Consider the following 21414-nt stretch of genomic DNA (forward strand, 5'->3'; position numbering starts at 1 on the left):
TAGAAAATAAGGTATTCTGACAGAGAGAGGGCCTTGTCAGCTGAATCTTGAAAAAATCCCCTTTCCTGGGTCTATCTCCTCGGCACTGGCGGTTCCCCTGCATCTTCTGTTACATGCAGCCCCGGGGCGCCCCTCAGCCTGGACCCTCTGTCGATGTAGATTGACACCATGTGCTTTGTCAAGTGCTGTGAGTTCACTGGCAACGTTATTTCAGTTTGACAGAAGCCGAGGTTGTTCGTCAAACAGGCATTCTTGCTCCGCGCTATATTTCCTTCATTCTATTCTGGTAAGTTCCCAAGTTCTCACAGTCACTCTCAGTCATGGACGTGAGCTAAGTTTCAGACTCCATGACAATGAAAGCCCTGCTGACGGTGTAGCTTGTCTTTCTAGTCAATGATCTTTTCATTCACTCATACTAAGTGTTCATTATGCAGCTCAGTGTTAACAGTCCTTTAATTTGTCATCTCTGGGATGGCTAGAACTGCACCTGCATCCAAACGAGCCTTCAACACAGCACCGCGACAGTGACCGTGAAACAGCCACCTTGGCCATGGACTCTCTAGCCGGGGTGGACAGGATAGCTCATCCCGCATCTACTCCAGGCCTTTGCCCTTCACCCATCCCCACTTTCACCAAGGACTCCCCACAAACCCTGCATAGCCAACCAGACACAGGGATCCACAGAGTGTGGCAGGGTGTGATGTGGCTCCTGGGACCAGGGCACTGGGGATGGGGATCCAAGAAGTCATGAGGCCAACCAACATCCCCTCAAATACTAACTTAACACTCCATTGGCTTAGGGACTCTCCTCTTCTATCTCCCAGAGCTCCCTCAGGGCCACTTTTTTTATTGACACAGTTGCCTTCCCCCAGACACCCTACATCCTTTGCTTCATTAGTGCCATAACTTTATAGCTGACCCACGTGTCTGGCATTCTTTCAGGCTCATTCCTCTTTTCTCCCTACCTCTGGTAAAACTAACCAGTGTGTGAGCTCAGAACCCAAGAGCTAGGGAGCCCCTGTGGAGCTGTGTCGGGTAGGAAGATCCCCAGAAAGAGCATGATGATGTGTTATTTAGATGTTGTGGGAGGCGGCGGCATGGGGTCAGACAGTGCTGGCTGCGGAAGCCCCCCCACACACACACACTTCTCCCAAGGGAGAGAGGCGAGGCCTCCTCATCTTGGCATTGACACTCTTCCATCAGCATAAAGCCCACCCGATGACAGGGTCATCTCACTCCCACTGAGGGTTTATGGGGAGGGTCTCACTTCCATAGAGTCCTCCTACTCCTCCTCTCCTTCCCTCCCTCCCTCCCTCCCTCCCTCTCTCCCTCTTTGATTAAAGGATAAAGGATTTATCTTCCTTATGGGAGACGAGGCAGGGAATTTCCTTAAGCACGGTTCTGTCACCATCCCTGTCCTGAGAAACAGCCGGCAGGTGGAGGATATAAGATCTATATGATAAGATCTTAATTCCTCAGTTGCATAGTCCTAAAGCTCCAGGCTCCTATAAATAATAATGCACATTCTGCTTTTTTGTAAATTCCCATCACCAAAGGAGGACAAAAAACCTCCTCCTTACCCCCTGACCTGTTCCTGGCCCTAGTCCCAACCTAGAACCTTCAGCAAAACATTGCTGTCCATTTCAGAGGAGAAAAGTAAGGAGTGCTTTTTCCGATGTGCAGAGCAAGACAACAAAGGGAGGGGGGTTTCTGTGCAGGTCTCTTTTAACTAATAAGGCATCTGCTCCCAATCCAGATTTTCCCAGCTTTTACTTCTCTGTTGGGACATGGTTAGATGACTGTACAAAATTACTCCTGTTTTGTTTCTGCTGTTTTATAAGCAGACAACAAACATAAAAGATTAGTCTTTTATCATCATGAAAACTTCTGTTCTGGCCTCTCCATGTTCAACCTGAGGACTATTGGGCCTCTGTGATTCTTCCAGCAAGCAGGGGAAATCAAAGAGGATTTCCAGAGATAGCAATAATTTTACATTCAACCCACAGCCTTCTCCACGGCAGCAAGTCTTCACTGTGAAATCAACAACTCCAGGAAAGAAGGAGAGCGTTCACCACTTCCCAAAACAGGTTGCCACTGCAGCACACTGGACGCACGGTCATACTTAATGGCAGGTCCCCTTGGAAAACTATGGTCTGCTGGGAGTCTGGGAATGACAGGACAAAAAAATGGGGGAGGGAGGGTGGGATAGAGGGAGAGAGAGAAAGAGAACATGAAGTTAAAAAAATAACAAGAAGGGCCTCCCCGGTGGCGCAGCGGTTGAGCGCTGGGTTGCGAAGCTGCCTGCAACCTCTGCAGCCGGTTCAATCCCCGGCTGCTCCCCGGCCACCGGAGGAGGGTCCCACATGGCGCGCAGACCTCTCCTGCCGCCCGCTGCTCCCCTCAGCAGTGTCCTTTGGTCCTTCTGCCTGCTCTGCTCCCTGCTCTGGCTCTGGTGAATTCTCTCACCCTCCCGCGCTTCTGACTGTACCCAGTGCATGTATAAACCAAACAAACAAATAATAAATAAATAAATAAGACATGCCTCTAGAAAATTAAAAAAAAAAAAAAAAAAAAAATAACAAGAACCCACTGTCCATCTGGTATAAATACATACACACATACTCACACGCACACATGCACATAAACACACACAGAGTGATGTGTTGTCCAAAGTAAGGAATCAAGCTAGTGGACTCCGCTGGCTGATCCAACCTCTCAGAGGGAGTTGGGCAGGGCAGAATTTGGGTCTGGGAGATCTGGGCAGCTTAAGAGGAGGGACCAAACCTGTAGACTTAGGCCATTTCAAATCACACAGAAGAAGGACCACAGTACCTCACATAGTTTCCTAAGCACCTACTAAGTGCCCAGCTGTGCTGTAGGAGCTGGGGGGAGGAAAGGATATGAAAGATGCTGACCTAAGCAGGAGTCACACCCTCTGAGTCGCAAGGAGGGGGAGGTAACAATCTCCAAGGTGGAAGCTGGTGATTGGGGGTCCTGGAGGAAGGAAAAGGAGCACAAGACTGGCAGACCACCTGATCCCGGGTGACACCCTGCCACAGGCCTTGCCTCGTCCCCTAGGGACAGCACTGCCGTAAACCTTTACTGCCCAGCAAGGCTTTTTTCTTTTGCCCAAAGGATTCTCTTACATGGTAGTTTTCAACCCTGGGTGCACATCAGAATTACATAAGGAGCTTCTTAAAATCCTGATGGCCAGACTTCCCCCTCCCTCAAGACTGATTAAATCAGTCTCTTTGGGGTTTGTACCAGGTTGCCGGGATTTCTTAAAACTCCCCCAATTGGGCAAACCCAATGTGCAGCTAAAATTAAGAACCACTGCATGGAAGTAATCATCCTAAACATTGCTCCAACTTTTCTCTGCCTTCACATTCCTCTTATCTAAGTTATTTTATTTTCAGTTTGGTCTTTGTCCTTTCAGTAGATAATTCTCCAAAACTCCATCAAACCTTTTTCATGCTTTAACTTTGCTTTTTCTCATTTAACTTTCATTGTCCGCTCCACTTACTCCATCTTCCCATTATGTTTGTTTTCTGTTGTGTTCTTTTTAGTCCAGAGTCAACATTGACAGGGCTCTTGATATGAGCAGAGTACTATAGTGGGCACTTAACTGCTACTAAAAATTAAATCCAAGGCAATAATATTTTCTGTTAAATTCTGTGTGACAGTTATGGGTTCTTGTCCTTTAGAAGATTGGCATTTTGGCAAAATCTATCTCCCTTCCTAGGAAGCTACTCCCTTAGTGTATAAATAAAAGATCCAAAATAATATATTGCCACAGAAATAAAAGGAACATCCACATATGGGAAAAAGAAGCATTAAAAGTGCCTGAAGCTAAATATCAACATCTTCCCTGCCAAAATGTTGGCCTTGCTCTGGGAAGGAGATGCTGCTTTGAGAAGCAGAAAGAAAAAGGTCCCAGACTGTGCAGCTGGGGTGGCTGTTCTCTGGGGATGGAACATCTGGCTGATTCAGGCTTGTCTCCGCATAGTCCATAGCCAGCCCAAGAGCTGCGGTGCTGAGGGCTGAGATGAGGAAAAAAGAGAGGTGCCAGAAGCAGAGCCCTTCAGCACCCAGAGAAAGGCCAAGGGTCTGCTCGTTCCCCCTCTTGCTGCCCGCTGCCCAGGTAAGAACAACCAGGAGCCTCCGAACAACAGGCCCTGCAGATTCCTGGTCCAGTGGGCCCCAAAGAGCCCAAAACTGTCTCCTCCACAGAGCCCAGACCAGCCCTGAGCACACCCTCGAAGCCAGTGAGTGTTTGCCCAATAACTGGGTAAACGAGTAAATGACTCCCTGATGAAATTATGCTGCGAGACTTCCCAGGAAGACTGAAATGGAAGGTGGCTCTGGAATCCCACCAAGAACCTCAGTCCCTTCATTCTCAGATAGGGTTCGTTTCTCTAACTTCCTTTTATGCTGATTTTGTTTTTCAGGAATCAAGTCAGATGCCTTGTTGGAACAGCAAGAGATGTTAGCTCCTTTTGGAAGAAGCAAAATTTTGCGGTGCCAGATGGCAGGGGAGAAAATAAATAATTATTCTATATACTGGCATAAGAGAAAGCGAGATGGCTCCCTGAACCTGATGTATCAACCAAGAGACTCTGGCCCTGGCTCCAGGGCAACTTACTCTTAGAGCTGAGAAGTCAACCAGTCTACTGTCCTTGGAGATTCTTGAAACTGCCATGAGAGAGGAAGGGACCTATTCCTGTGCTTCCCCCACCCACGGTGCTGCCCTCTGCCTCCAGGCAGTTCACAGACTGAAGTTTCCCCTCCCACCTTCCATGCAGGTCAGCTGACCCCTATGCAGGCCTAACAGGAGAAGGTCCACAAGGTGCAATCACATCCATTATTTCATGACCACATGAGACAATATGGCCCCATTTTATCATGTAAGAAGCTGAGGCCTAGTGAAGTTAAGTGACCTGCAATTAAATGGGGCTGTCAGATGCAAACCCAGATCTTTCAAAGCTAAATCCAGTGGTCTCTCCACAAAGCAGAGCTGCCTCCTCAGAATGAGAACAAGCAATGAAAAAAGAGGACCCCCAAGACCCCATCCAACCCAGTCACAAGATTAGCATCCTATCTGAGGCATTCTGTCTAAGGTGGAGCTAGCCAGCAGCCTGTTCTCAACAGTCTGAAAATTCAAGGAAACTGAGTATGAGTTCAAAGAACTCACTTGAAGAACAGAAAGAGCTACTCTGCTTGAGGTTATGAGGAAGTGAAGCCTGAAACGTGGATTCGAAAGGCTTGCTCAGGTCCCTACCAGCCTCAACTCTTTCATTCTTTTGTCTGTTCCAAATGAGAACAACAAATAGGTCTTCCTCCATTGCTGTGATATCTGCTGGTTGACTGGCCTGGGACCCCAAGCACCACCCTGGCCCTGAAAATGAAATACCACTTACCTCAGTCCCACAGCCATCTCCAGCTTTCCTGAACTAAGAGCAACGCAAGATGCACTCATGGCTGTCTTCGTATTAGTATCAGCAATGCCTTTCTTAACCCTTCTCTCTGCTGAGGGGAAGGACAGAAGTTCTTGAGATGACATGAGCTGTCTTCACAGTCACTGCCCAGAGACCTGGGGTTCTTCCTGTGCCTATGGCCTTGGGAATCCACTCCTCTCTGGCCGTCTTTGGTCTCCTTGTACATGGTAGATGGCAACACACTTTCTAGTCAGATATCCTGTGAGCAGAAGAAATCATTTCACTTCAATAAGCATTTTTGAAGGCCAGGATGACTTCAATTGGCACTTATTATCTGCACCGACTTTCTCTTCCTCGGGCCTAGGGAAAGGCTGATTTTGCCCATTAACAATAAACTCTTGGAATTACCTCTAACCTGTGGGAGATATAAATCATAGTCATAAACATAAGCACATTCTTGCAATTTTTCAGAATGACTTCTGGAATAATTTGAGATAGTTCAACAGCAATTATCTGGGAAAACAGGCTTCTTTGAGTCCTGCTAACTATTCTTCTGATATTAATGCAGCTTTAAACCCACAGTTCTTCCTGCCTTGGGTTTGTTGTTGTTTTTGGTGTTTTTTTTTTTTTTCTTTAAACATGTCCTTGCTTCTTACATAGAATATTCTTTTCTCCTCCCTAACTATCTATTTCTTATATAGAATGGCCCTGCATCTAGCATATCAGGAAGTCCCAACAGGAGACAGGGTACTCTCCAAGGCATGATTAGAGAGACTCTATGGAAAGGTACAATTTACAGAGGTAGGAATTGCAATGGATAGAATTGTATCCTCCCCAAAAAGACAAGTTGAAATCCTCACCCCCAGTACCTCAGAAAGTGACTTCTCGTGGAGGTAGTCATTGCAATGGATATACTCCTTTTGAACAATATCTTACTGGAGTGGTCTGAGCCCCTGATCCTGTTACTGGCATATTTGTAAGAGGCAGCCATGGGAAAACACACAGGAGAACGCCTGATGGCAGTGATTCAAGTGCAAGTCAAACTCAAGAACCCCGAGGTTGCTGCAAGCCACCAGACACCATGGGAGAGACAAGAAAGGATCCTCCTCCAGGTGTCAGAGGGAACTTGGCTCTGCTGATTTCAGACTTCAAGCTTCCAGAACTGCGAGATAATAAATCCCCTCAGTTTTAAACCACCTAGTTTGTAAGGTTTTATTAAGACAACAGAAGGAAAATAATGCAGCTGGGTTATAGAAACCCCAAGAAAGATGATGAAACACCCTGAGAAACCACTAGAAGTTTCACCTGAAGCCTGGAGTGGGGGCACCTTTACAGAAACTGTAGCTACAGGAGAGGAACTGCAGCTACAGAAGAGGAACTGCAGCTACAGGAGAGGAACTGCTGCTCCAGGAAAGGAGGTGGGCACTGCCAATCTGCAGCCTGGCAGGGAGCACCTTGGGTCGCATTGTAACAGGGTGGTCCCCAGGAAAGGGGGAGGTTCCCTGCCCCACCCAAGGGAGGGTGGAGCTGAGCAGGAAGAAGAGAAGCAGCAGAAGAGACTGAGGAAGGAAGGAGCAGGATGGAGCCAGAAGGAGCCCTGGAGGAGGCGCATGGAGCCTAGAGACACGTGAAGAAACTGTGCTTGTCTTTTGGTCGTGGACTGGGTGACACAGATGTGGGTGAGACCCATGGGGAGGTGACAATGGCAGCTTTTATTTTGATTTTGATTTTGCTCTTTTCCTTCCGGGCTTGTCTGGTTGTTTCTGACCCTTTTCTGAGGGTCCCCACTGGAAGATACTTTAGACTTGTGGCAGGCTTTGGGGCCTTGCTCTGGGCCAATCCCATTTGGATGGAGTTTTACCCACAAGGGGACGGGTAACTTTGGGTGCTTGATTTAGAAACTAGCTTCTTTGCCTTTCCTGTATTGTTTCCAAATTGTATTAAAGTTCCTTCCCATTAAAGTCTCATATGTTTTGTGTTGATGCGGCGGATGGCAGAACCCTACATGGAATAGGCAGGTTTGCGGGGCTTGGGCTGCCCCTCTCCCTGTCCTATAACAGCAACACCCCACCTCAGGCTCCTCCTGTCTCCCCATCCCCCGATGGTGCCTCTGCCTTGCCAGAGAGCAAGTGCTCCAGGCAGATGTGTCCATCTGGGTAGCCTCCAGGGGTCAGCAGCAGAGAGGTTCTGGAAGGACAGACACTACCTAGCATACCTGGGTAACTTCTGTTTTTAAATCTCAACTACAAAGTCGCTTCTTCAGAGAAGCCTTCCCTAACTTCCTGACCTCCTGGCCTTTATACCATGCTCTCAAAACCCTGCTTCTGCAGAGTACTTACCACAGCTGCCGCGGAGGAGTCCATTACGCAGAGCATGATGTGATGACTGGCACTGGTGATGGAGCATAAGCTCCAGAGAGGGGAGAGTGCATCTGGCATTGTCAGTGAACCCTTGGGGTATGGTACATAAGAAATATGACCAGGGGCCTCCCTGGTGGGGCAAGGGGTTAAGCACCACACTATGAAGCAATCCGAAGCCTCTGCAGCATGAGTTCAATCCCCCGCCAGCCAGGGAGCAACCCACATGGTGAAGCAGACCTCTCCTATCTCCCCTATGCTTCCCTCAGCAGTGTCTTTCAGTCAATTCACCTGTTTTGTTCCCCACTCTGTCTCTGGTAAATCCTCTCACCCCCCACCCCCACATCTCTGGCCTGTACCCCAGCTCTTGTATGCGTAAATAAATAAATCTTTAAAAAAAATCATATTTATAGGCTGTGCCATGAAGTAGGTCACCTGATAGGAAAAGACCAAGTTCATAAGTTCCAGAGAACTATTGAGAACCAGCACCGTTGTGTAGTCATGTGGGAACTGGTGGTGCAAATTTGTAATGGCAAAGACTGGGCCACCTCCAGTGCTTGCAGATGGCCCTCTAGAGATGTGGGTGAAATGGATAGTAGGTCAGGGAGATGAGGAGAGAATTTAGATCCTGTCACCATCCTCACATGTCGGGGGCTGCCTTTGCGCTTGTGTCATTGCTTACCTAATGAACTTCTCCGGCCTCTGCTGCACCCTCTAGGTCCCACTATTCACTTCTCAGCTTGATTTCAAAATTTCATCTATTATTGGTCTTAAAATTCAAAAGCATAGGTCCCAAGAATTCAAACACCCCTCTCTTTTGAAGGCTGTCATGAACTGGGATGTAGTGGTGATCTCAGGGTTTTTTTCCCTTTTTAAAAATAAATTTGTATTGAGGTGCCAATACATTGAGGTGTATTCGTTTATAGCATGACCTAAGTTACAGATGTGCGGCATTATATTTTCACATTTGCATACATGACACCCTGATCACCACCTAAAGATAGAAACAGAGAGTCAATTGCATGGTGAAAGATAGAAACTAGACTTTCAGTTTCTAAGTCTCTTTTCAATATTTTGCTGTGTGTAAGTCAACATAGGTGACCTAAGAACTCTTCAGAAGAGAAGATAGATGGGTTCAATAAAGATTGGGAAGCTCAGACTCACGGAGTCAGTGGCCCCTGGGTTGCTCTTTTATACTGAGGGAATCACCCTTTTCCAACTTTGCTTGGAGGGAGTTTACAGTAAACACAACAGTCTTTACAACACCAGCAGAGACGTGTGATCTCCCTGCTTGACAATCCTTTTGATTATAACTGTAAATGTCAATAATTCTTTTTGGTATTAACTGTTAACTATCACCACAGAACATGCAGCATATACATCTAATGTGATAAGGGAGCAATAATATCAAACTTAACTTGTAGGTCAGGAAGCACAAATCATATTAGTAATCAAATAAGCCGCTTTAATCTCCTCTCAGTGGGCCTCCTTCCTTATCTGAACCACGATGTCGATCTCAGGGTGGTAGAGTCACCCCATTAATAGGCCACAGGCTCTAAGCACCTCCCTCTGGTGACTGACAAAACGCCCTCTAGGAAAGAAGACAGCTGTCTGCCCAGGGGCTGGTTTCCTCAGGCATGAGTGCATCACAGAGAACATATTAACTCAGAGGCGGGACCAGGGAGAGGGAGAGCTGAGAGTCGGGCTGTCCCTGAGTGGAGCCATGCAGGAGCTGTGCTTCCTAGTCCATCTCACCCTCTTCTGGGCAGGTAAGGTGGACCCCAGAACTTGAAGTGAGACACAGCAGCAAGGTACCAGACCCCAGCGCTGGGAGACAGCACCTTTCCTCAGTGATCTCAGGCCTGGCCCTCACAGAGCGCTCTCATGTCTCTCCTCTCAGGCGTCATGTCAGCTGTCGTGTTGGTGCCTCAAGACCAAATGGTGACTGTGTCTGTGGGAGCGTCTACCACCCTCAAGTGCTCCATGCAAGGAGGAAGAATGTCTGACTACTACGTCAGCTGGTACAGGAGGACCCAGGGTCACACAATGACTTTTATATACCGAGAAGGGGATCACTACGGCCCTGGTTTCCAGGGCAGGTTCAAAGGTGAAATTGATAGTTCAAACAACCAGGCTGCACTTCAGGTCCTCAAGGCATCGGAGGGAGATGAAGGATCTTACTACTGTACAGTTGATAACACCCTGCTGCAGGGCCACTTCCAAGCTGCTCAAAAACCAGGGAGGTCTGTGTCGAACAGCAGTCCCGACTGGATCACAATTTCCTCTTGAATAGTGGTTTGAGAAGTGGGGGAGGAGAGGCCGGCACTCCTGCATTTTCTTTAGGCTCAGCCACTCATGGCCTGGCCCTGAGTCCCCACGGTGCTGGGAAAGAAACCTCCCTGTGGCCCAGTGTGGGGCAGGAGAGGGGAGACAGAACCAGTGCCTGGGGATTGTACTTTCACTGTATTCTCTGTTTAAAGTGGGAGGGGGGGGCAGCAATGCAGGGAGGGGGCTCAAGATGGTGGTGTTCATGCCGGGGTCCCACCAAAACTTACTACCTAACCTGATTGCAATTCTAGCCTCTCCTAAAAAGTGGAATTCTAAGCCAACCATCTGGAATGGAATGAGGTCATCTGCAAGGTAAGATCCCAGACTTCCCTTAGGGGGAAGGTGGCTTTGCCTGAAATAATCTCTTTTCTTTTGCTAATAACCTTGTCCCGCCCTCTTTCTGACTATTGAAACCTTCCATTTTGTAGAGCCTCTCTATTTGTTAGAGGGGATGCTGTCCAATTCATCAATCTTTTAATAAAACTAATTCTCTCAGTTTATTTGGATGAATGTTGGTTTTTAACAACTCTTTAACTGTTTTCTTGGAGCTTCCTAAAATTATTTGCTCACATACCCAAAGTACTTGGGATGTGGCATAGATTGAAGAGACCCTTTACAAACTCTGACTGTGGATGACATCTGGTTTCTCCCCAGCCATGCACACCATGAATCTAACTGTTCTAGAGGAGGGAGGTTGGGAATGGAGTACGCTCCATCTTCTGTCATGCCCAGCATGGACACAAGACTCCATCTCTCGCATTCTGTACTGTTCTCAGGATTGCTGGCCCAGTATGGCCTTTTACCCTCCCTCCTACCTACCCCTTTACTACTTCTTCTATATGTGCTAGGGAAAAACAATGGAAAATATTTTCCACTGGCCCTTCCTTATCCATCTTTGGACAGCTCAATTTAATCTTCCACTTTTATCTTAAACACTGTACTTCTCTAGACTTTGATGATTGACAGGCTATTCTGAGGTTGAACCTAGAGCCTTCTTTCTGATCTCATCTAGAAAATCAAATGAGGCTTCTAAATAGCCTCATTTGAACTTTTGCTGGTGACAGATATGTTCAGTAGCTTGATTGTGGCAGTGGTTTCATGGATCTGTAGGTATATCAAAGTCAGTTTGTATACTGTAAATATATACAGTTTATTATATGTCATATTCTTAATTCAAAATAAATGTTTAAAGCCTGTTTGGACTATTTCAGGCAATGCCTAGGAGATAGTTCTCCAACTTACCTTTTAAATGTAAGATCCTGCTCTCCATAGAAGTACAAAGAGGCTGACAGATGTTTTTCAAACACATATGTTCAGTTCCAGTCAGGGCTCCTCACTGTTCCACCAAGAGTCTTCCCCATCCTCCTACTTTCTATCTCTTATGAGCCTTCCTGACCTTCGTAGATTCATAGATTTAAAGAAATATGTATATCCACATATGTAACCACATACACACTATGTTCAGTAACATTTATTTTTATAATGTGTAATTTTTCCAAGCATTTTAGAGCTCCCCATGAGCTCTCATCGTTTATCTCCCGAACAGCTACATTCTCACCTTTCAGGGAATCTCCCTTTTCTACTCTCCATCCCAACTCCATTCCAACTAACTCTGTCCTAGTGTGCAGATCCCAACATAAGCCAATACCTAGTTTCACCCCATTTGGATGGTTTCTTTTACTGAACTGTCTACAAGACTCTGGCTATTGACTCTGCCTTTGGATAAAATCAGGTACCCAGAGCCCCATCCAGATCCTGCACCCTGAGTCCCACATTCTGAGAAGCTGCACCTATTGTCTTAAGGATGTGTCCATATTACCACAGAGGCCCTGTCAGGGCTCATCATGTCCACTGCCTGCTACTTATATCCAGTTATTATTCCCTGAATGGATGTTAGCAGGTGCGCTCATCTCCAAGGCTGAATGGGTATAACTCTTCTCCCAGTTTGAAATGTGACTTTATAAAAGGTTGAAAACTGGTTATGCAGATATTGTCAAAGTTTTGGAATCATATCTTTGAGGAGATGGAGGAAGAAACATATCTGAATAAATGATAAGCTTGTGTTTGCTGGAATAATCGTTAGCATCTGTCAAGTGCTTATTCTATACCAGGCCCTGTTCTGAACAATTTCCATATTATAGAATTTAATCTCCTCAACCAATCTAGGATACATTTTCTATTATTATTCTCATTCTACAAACGAGGACCCTAAGGCAAAGGACAGAAAAGCTAAGACACTTGCACAGGTGTACCACAGTCTTAATAACAGAGGGTTATACCTTCCAGACCCCAAAGTTTGCTTGAGAGAACACAGGGTGTTACCAGGGGTGAGGGAACCTGAGTGGAGCAGTCTCCAGGAGGTGTCAGGCATGTGTAACCTCGGGGACGGTACCCTCGCCCCCAGGCCTGTTCAGGCTGATGCTCCATGACAATCTGTCAGGAAACCGGGACACGGAGCAGCGGGCCTGGGTGATCTCACAAATGTTTCCCAACCCTAAGAGTGCAATCGCAGCATAAGCTCCACACTGTCTTCTAAAATCATCTGTATCTCTCCAAATGAAATGGGAATAATAAGAGCTCCCACTCACAGTGTGTTGTAAAAAAAAACAATCAGGAAAGTAAGTAAATTGCATTGCACCTGGCAGCTATTCAATACATTTAACTTATCATAAGAAACAGCAATCTATAAAGTGGAGTAATTGAGAAGTGAATAAATTCACTTCTAATAAGTGCTAATAAAATGCAACCAGTTTGCAGACATCAACTCAATCTATATAACCCTATGAGGTTGTTATTGACAGCCCTGTTTTACAGATAGAGATACTGAGCCTACGGATAGGGATACCTTGAGTAGCTTACCTAAGGTTACAGAAGCAGAGCCAGGACCTGGGTCTGAGCCAGAGGCTGACTGTCCTGGCTATTGAAAGGCACCACCTGAAACTATGTCAGAATTAAAGAATGGCTGTGAAGCCCAGTCATGTGCCCTGCAGAGGTTACCTTCAACTCGTAGATCAGTCCCCACAAGAGAAGATCGGGTTGGCGGGATCTAACTCCTACACCTACCCTCCTTGCTTTAAAATACCAATTGCAATTTCAGCTTCCAGGTTGTTCTCCCGAGTTCCTCACTGCCCTGGCTGCAGGACTACAACTGTTCCCCAGTCCCCTGCCACTCACACACTGAGCACCACCCCAGGCCAGCAGCCTGGGGGCACGACCTGGGCACACACATCCCTGCCTTCTGATGCTCATCAAAGGTGACATCTTGTTGGACACCTTTAGTCTCCGGGGTGTTAATGCACTCACTGGCTTCCCCTTTACTTCTCAGGGGCCTGCCTAAAATGGCAGCTATGGAGATTTGCAGCTGGTGCGATGGGAGCTGGAGAAATCCCACAGGTCTCTGGGGGTCCATGGAATTGCTAATTCGACCGTCACACATCTCCACTGTGAGGCAAAGGGTCCTGGTTTGTCTCTTCCATTTTCACTGACTTGGTTCAAGACAATAAAAGGGCGCAGTCTTTCATCCACAGTTCTCTGCATTCAAAATGAGCAGCTGACACCAGAGAGCCCTGTAGTGAATTAGGTACAGGCACCACCATGCCAAGAAAGCAAACTGTCTCCTCTCTAGGTCAGGTCTCAGGCGCTGCAGCGTCTCAAACAAGAAGCGCTGCTAATCCATTTCCACACTGACTAGGCGAGGCAACTCCAGAACTGAGAATTCCTTACTACGCTTCAAGTCATTATATTACCTCCAAAGAGTAACAGAAATGATAAAATTATACAGCTCTAGTTTATCTTTTTTCAGAGCACTTCACTGATTTTTTAGCAAATGCCATCCCTCCCCTTTGCTTAATTTCTCCATCACATTTATCAGCGTTTGATGTGCTATGTTTTACTTGCGTATTTCTTTGTTACCTAGCTTTCCAAGATGGCAGGAATTTTGTCTGTTTCATTCATTGCCTAACTCTCGTACTGAGAATAAGTCTGGCACAGAATAGGCATTCAAGAATGCTTTGAATGAATGAGTGAGTGAAGCATTTAAAGAGTAAGTACTTTGTACCCTGCACTGTGCAGGATGCTAGGGTACTCACTTTGCCCTCTGAGATGCTTTCCAAGCCTCATCTATCTATCTACTAATAAATGCTCTTTTCTATAACATGGTCTTCTGAAGAGCTGATAAAGAATACCCCAAATAACTTACTCTTGGAGAGCAGACATCAGTGTTCCTACATTCCTTGAACATCCCCCCATCACAGGGACAAAGTGGGGAGAACGGCGGGCCTTTTGCTCTTTTCTCTCCTTTTAATCAAAAGACCCACACCCTGTGACTTGCATTGCCGGGGGGAAAGCTGAACATTTCTATTTTAGTTCACAAAGAAATTTTGCAAACTTTCTCTCCAAACAGATCTGCTGGGGCATGATATTCCATAATCAAATGCCACAATAACATAGTTTGCTAAACAAAAAAGTAATTCCTAGTTTCCTCTCACCCTATCCCCACCACCACCAAATGACTACGGTGTACTTCAAGAAAGCAGAATCCCTTGGGGTCTTGCTTTTTCATTTGTTTTAGCAATTCATACACACACACATACATTATGAATGGTGATGGCATACAGCAGCGTGTTTGAAATACTGAAGGAATCCCCTGAAGGCCTCCCATGGATGTTCAAAATCTCTCCAGGCAACGGTCAGCTAGTGGAGGCCTGGCCTCCCAGCCTGCCAGACTCACCAGTAAAAGGGCCTGGTGACAGGACACAGGCTGTCCAGCCAGAACACAATTGCTTGCATTAATTTAAACAAGGTAGGTTCTCACACTCTATGTAAATATGATATCGAATAGCTGTAACTTTTTTATTTACCTGGACACATGGGAGGGAAGAGAGAAGTTTAAATTATCCTTTTTTGGCTTACGGACAAAATCTCATGAATATGTACGGCTTTCAGAAAAAGAAATACCAGTATAAATATATTACTAGGGACACAAATTATTTAAAAAGGAAACCAATCCAAAGTAGAGACTTTCAGAGATCAAAATTGCTTTCATAGAATATAACAGCGCTCGTTTATTTACTCAGTAATAATTTATTAAGTACCTACTATGTGCCAGTGACTATTCTAGACACACTGGGAATACAGTACTCAGAAGCTCGTGAGTTTAGTGAACAAAAAAAATAAAATAAAATAAATAAGATATAAGCTAGATGGTGATTATGGTGATGAAGGAGACGTGCCGGGAGAGAGAAAGAGCATGTCATGGGGATTGGGGAAAGATAATGATTTTAAATCAGGGAATCAAGAAAAGCTACAGTGAGAGGGTTATATTTTACCAAAGGCCTGGGGCTGAGCAGAGAGTAAGATTTGGAGTGGTTGTTTGTGAAAATTTTCTGTTAGAAATAACATTTTTATGTCCAATTTTATGACACAATAATAATACCGGCTTTTCTGTAGCTTGGGGGAACAGGCAGCAGTTTCCTTTCTTCTCTTACTGAGCGCTCTTTCACCAAATTCAGACTATCATTTTTCAAGACCAAGTGATAGAATTCCATTAATTAGCACAAAGTGGGGAGGAAGCAGTTTTGAAAAGGTCAGCACCTACAACATGAAGAAGAAGATGGCAGAATTGAATTATTGACAAATGGAACAGGGGACATGGAACATTAAGCCCTTTGTCTCTTCACCCTCTCTACGTGACCACCTTCTATGAACTGATGAGTGTTTCCCCCCCACCATAAAGGAGAGGCTATAAATTAGATGATGCCTTCTTCTCACTGGCCCCCAAGATGACTCTCCTCCTGCAGCCTCACCCATACCTGCAGATCAAAATTCCTCCCAAAACAGTCCCAGTAGACTGAAATAAAATATGTATGCAGCTCAGTGAGGTTCTTGGGTTTTCCTCTCTCCTGGAAGCCAGTCACAGATCAACCTGGAATATGGAGTAACTGTGGATAAGGCTGAAGTGTCTTTACAGTCCTAGAAAAGCTTCGGGACTTGCGAGTGTGCTGTGACTCCAAGCCAGGGCAGGCCCCAGAGTTGGCTTCCATCCTCCCTCACCATCTGACATACATAAACAGCACAACTCAGAGGCCATGAGAAGGAAAGTCAGCATATTATGTTCATTTTATGAAGCCTCTCTAGCCAAGGGAGGCCCCACTAGCCCAGTGGTTCATGGCATGAACTGCACAAGGACAATACCAAAGGGACAGAGCCTGAGGGTGTGTTAGTAAAAGCTCTATCATGTTCAAGATCTCCTGATTCATGAAGCCTCATGAATTTGCAGAAGGAGTGACTGATGGTGGGTTAACTGTCTCTGTCAACTGAAGAAGTGCTACATGCACCAAGTTTATAAATAAGGACACAAAGGGGCCAATACAAATGTGTGATGGATCAGAGAGGTGGCTCCACGGTGAGAACCTTCCTCTGTGGTGAGAATCCACTTACAACCTGTGGATTCACAGTCCATGTCTCCGTCAAATCACCACTGTCCTGTCTATAGCCTTTCCACAGAAAGGCTACTTCAGTCCTACAGACCAGCTTCTTCTCTCTTCCCTACCCACACACAAAAAGAAAATGCTACAAGGAAGAACTTTAATCAACATCTTCAATTGAAGATGTAGAAAGTGAAGAAATGAAATGACTTCCCCACCTTCACCTAATCAAGCAAAAGAGCACATGTCTCCCAACTCCCAGTCAAGATCTCCCTCCGCAGGGCCTGACTCCTGGTTGTCGCAGGAAAACACCCCATTCCTCATGCATTTCCAGTCTTCATCCCTACAAAGCTATTCTTCCCTTGCATCCCAACTGGGAGATCTTCCTCCTTCCAGCCAAGCTGAGTCCCTTGTAAGTACCTTTGAGGCTCAAAGAGTAAGAAGTCTCCTCTGTGCTGATGGAGTACAGAGCCCTCAAAGAACTTCAGAGGCTCGGCTACAGTTCAGTCTTTGCTTTCTACCTCTTTCCAAAGGAACTCCTTGAACTCTCAAACCCTGCCCTGGGTCCTTCTGCATTCTGATGGGTACCTGGCATCACTGAGCCCGTGGTGTTCAGTATGTGTTGCCAGGTGAAAGAAGAAAGACTGGCCTCCCTCTCTCATCTCAGCCTAAATGAACCTCATCCATTGAGGGACTCTGCTACTCACTCCCTGCCTTCCATCCCCCAGCAGTGCCTCTAATCCTCTCCACTGAGCAATGGTTGGATGGATGACCAGAAACCTCTTTCATTCACAGACAAAATCTCCCCTTCTTTCTTTTTCAAATTCAGGGCAAGACAACAATATGAAAATTACATTAAGGACAAGAAAGCCAGGGAGTCTAGACAATGACATGTATGACAGTTGTCACACTCAGCGCTGGTCCGCCCCATCCACCGGGTCCCAGGCCTGCTACATTCCCAAGGTAGCTGCAGAAATAAGTCCTGGAGAATTAGAAAATGTTGAATTGTAGAGTGTGATGTTTACTCCACACTGAAAAAGAAAGCTGCTAGACTGGGACCTGGGTTCAAAACCTGGGTCCTTCCCCTGAGAACTCAAGTCCATCTCGTCACCTCCCCAGACATATTTCCAAGGTGAAGAGGCTGGAACTGCTCTAGCCTGAGTTCCTTCCAGTTCTCAGCCTCTATGATTCTATGATCAGTCGTCCCTGTTTCCTGTGAGCTGAGAAAACATCCTGAAGTTTCAGCAAAACGAAGTTAAAAATAAAACTCTCCTTGAAATGGAAATCATCAGCATACAAAGAGGTACTAATAACAATCATAATAATTCATGGACTATAGTCATGGGGTGTTTTTCTGTGTGCAAGTCATTATTAGAAGTAGTTCACGTGTTTTAATTTGTTTACTCCTCACAATAACCCGTTGTTCTTATTCCACAGATAAAGATACAAAACAAAATGATTTTAAGGCATTACCCAAGGTCATGCTGTTGGTGGGTGGCTGAGCCTGGAAATAGTGTGCCTCCAAAAACACCTTGTCACACAATCAAGAGAGCTTCTGGAGCTTGTTAAAAGTTGGGTTTGTTGTTGTTGTTGTTGTTGTTTTTAATCATTTAAGACTGTAAACAAAAGAATGTGTCCAGTGCCTTCCACTTAACAGCCTTTCTGACTACAGTAGCCTCTGCTCTATAAAAAGAAGCCAAGCAAGGAGGGCAGAACTATTTCCCATTGGGTCCCCACGACACTGCCCTTATGTGTTGCATCCAAGAAGATGGCTAGCCTCCGTGGTGTGGGGGTGAGAGGGCACTTTTCTACCCTCCATCTCTAGCTTGTGGCATCTGCCCTGACTGGTCCTCCATGAGCTGTTTCTCCAGGATAATGCAGGAGTCATCGTGTTGGAGCAAGTATGATGGCTGTCTCTTACACTTCCTATCAATGTGCTCTTTTCCAGAGGTCCAGTCACTGACTTTAAAGGGACTGTGAGAAATGCTGGGACTTCCTAATGATCACCTGCAACACCTCTGGCTTTGACTTTGACTCTTCTGGATAAACTGGTACCATTGAACTCCAGAAAGGCCACATGACTGCGCTTCCAAAATTAGTCTTCAGGAGAATGTTAAGCATGACAATCTTCCATGGAAGGAAGATTTGTTATCAGCAATAATAACACCAACAATCAGTTGTATTTACAAACCAACAGACTGAACTAGATGACTCGTGGAGTAGTATTGGGCTTTCACCTCTGTGAGCCATGGAGAAACTGAGGTGGCTGGAGATCTCCCAGAGAGGCAGAACAAGGGGATCTGTATGTACCTTCAGTGATCTTCGTGTAGCTGGATATCACCCCCTCCCAGGTCCACACCTCCACCCTGATCATGCCCTGGAACTACTCTCTCATTTTCATCTGAAACACCACTTCTTCACTTTGGTCCTTGAATTTTCCCAGTCTTTTCATCTTCCAACTTACTGGTTCTGGTGCTAGTTGGGCCAAAGGGTTGAGGAAAAATGTGATGGGGACCTTAAGGAATCAGCCCTGAGTGAGCCTTCCAGAAGTTCTGTTGGCTAGAGGAATTGTTCTTAAAGATGACTGGGTGGTCCAGAAGTCTGACAATTACCTTCCTCTCAGGCAGGACTAGCCTCCCATCATGCTTGCTTTTCTTAGCCTTTGATTTCTAAGACATTGAAGGAGAAAAAGCAAAAGCAAAGAAAAAGCAAACTTTCTCTGAGTTCCAAATATCTACCTCCTATTCTTTCTCTCACATTTGCAGATCCATGAAAACATCCTTACTGTGTTAAAGAATTTCATGGCATAATTTAAGTGGGTGTATTTTCCTCTCTTAAAAAGGTGGCAATATAGTGCAGATAAGTAAAGTGATATATAAAAACATATTCAATCAGTCACAAAGCATTAATAGAGTTGAACTTAAAAACAATCTGAAAAGAGCCCTTAACTTTGGCAATATTCTTTCATCCTTTGTCTATTTTTAAATGAAGTCATTTTAAATTTTGGCCTAAAAAAATTGTCAGTCTATAAACTGCTTGTGTGTTTTTATATGTGCATTCTTTTAGTAGTAAAAAGATCATGGGCTCTGGAATCAGACAAAAATGGCTAAGCATCACAACTCCTCATTAACTCTTATGGGGCTCTGAACAAGAGTTCTCTAAGCCTCTATTTCCTCATTCATAAAATAGAGATAATAATGCCTATTTTATAGATTTATTACAAGGGCTAAATGAAATAATTGTCTGAAAGCATCTGGCACAGCTGGGTGACTGGCACACCAAGAGAGCTCCATAACGCTAATGCTCTGCCCCTCCCAATGTTTAATGGTCTGGTGTAGACAGTTTTTACCCAGAAGAGAAAAGAATAAAGGATCTAAAGTGGGAGGAAACACTGATAATGACCACTAACATTTTTCCAAACCAAGAAATCCAAAGTGTGGCCAAGCCAGCACATTTTTTAGAAAAATCTTCATCGTAAATATCTCCCCACACAAACTCTCTAAATTCTTTCCTTGCACCAACAGTAAAAGTGTCAAGGACAAGTCCACCCTTATGAGCGTCTGGCTCAGCAATAACATACTGTGTCTACATGGCCCCTTGTCTATACCGGATGAAGGCAGACCAGTCCTGTCTTGGTTTTACCAGAGTAACAAGGAGAATTCTTTTTCTTGCCAAACCTTTTTGTATGAGACTGGCTTCAGATGTCGAAGACAATGGCTGGACAAGGGAGTCTCAATTTTCAGAAAGCTCACCTTATATTAATCTTTGAGAGACCACTGCAGTCTTAGGATACATTTAATTAATGCAACCTTTTAAGAAGAAAGAAATATTTTCCATCCTTACAAAGAAATCTACAAGGTTTAGATACTAACCTGTGAGGGGTGATATTTCTCCATTCTCCTACTGCCCACACTGTCTATATAGGATTAGTTTTTGCTATCTTACGAGTTTACCTAAATGAATCCCAAAGATAAATATCCTCATTTCAGTCCTTTAACATCTATCAAATAACTATAAGGACCTTATCCAAGGGAACTAGGGAGAAAAGCCAGGGAATCAGTGTGGCTCTCGCCAGAAATGCATGTTCTGATGGGGGAAGATGTGAAGAGTATCTGAGCCAAATCGCATGTTGGAAGGAAGCTAACTGAGATCTGAGGAAACTTGTACCTACAAAAAAAAAAAAAAAGAAAGAAAGAAAGAAAGAAAAAAGCATCCTGTCGGGGGAAAAAAAATTGTTTGGAAGTCAGAATGCTTAACTTTTTTGTGTGTGATTTTAGATAAATCTGTAACCCTCTTTAGGTACCATATAGTAGATGATCTCTCAGAGGTGCCTTCAGCACTAACAAGCTGTAAGTCTGCCCAGCAAGAAAGGAAAGAGAAGCTGTGGTAGGACAAAGGAGATCTGATTTGACAGATTCCAGGATTAGGAAGCACAGATTTCTGCCTAGCTGCTTCCTTTATGTGACCCAAAAAGGAGAAAATCAAAAAAGAACTAAACAAAACACACTCATGATTAATCAAAGGGGATTGAAAGTCATTGCCAACCTCATACCTACCTTGCATCGCCTCCAGCTCACCTCCCTTGGGATGCTCCTCCTCCTCTTTAATGCCTCATCTTGATTCTAAAAAACTGTGATCACTCAAGGTTGAAGCTTTTAATCTCCCATGTATAAAAGGATATGCAAATAGAGTTCAGTTTCCTGTTGAGTTTCTGCCAAGGTCTTAGCCTGGCAGTTCTGGGAAAGGCGCCAGAGACCTCATATTTCTTGGCTGTTAACATCCTCCCATCTGTGCTCATCAGCAGCTTGGGCTTCAGGCTGTGGCTTGTCTTTAGTCTTAAACTTCTTAGGCCTTCTAAGAGAACTCATT

At 45.2% G+C, this 21414-nt stretch overlaps 1 protein-coding gene and 1 long non-coding RNA gene across 2 annotated transcripts in view; one reads left to right on the forward strand and one right to left on the reverse strand.

Annotated features, from left to right (window-relative positions):
- The window catches only part of LOC119238894 (T cell receptor alpha chain MC.7.G5-like), a 252268-nt gene that overhangs the window by 120721 nt on the left and 110133 nt on the right, over positions 1–21414 (forward strand). The window lies entirely within an intron of this gene.
- LOC119238897 (uncharacterized) lies at positions 1358–21206 on the reverse strand. Its single transcript, XR_005123705.1, has 3 exons — positions 21102–21206; positions 5418–5694; positions 1358–2164 (listed from the first exon to the last, which is right to left on the reverse strand). It is a non-coding gene; the product is annotated as an uncharacterized LOC119238897 (long non-coding RNA).

Source organism: Talpa occidentalis, unplaced genomic scaffold (assembly GCF_014898055.3).
Source record: "Talpa occidentalis isolate TD23 unplaced genomic scaffold, MPIMG_talOcc4v2.1 talOcc4.11, whole genome shotgun sequence".
NCBI lineage: Eukaryota > Metazoa > Chordata > Mammalia > Eulipotyphla > Talpidae > Talpa > Talpa occidentalis.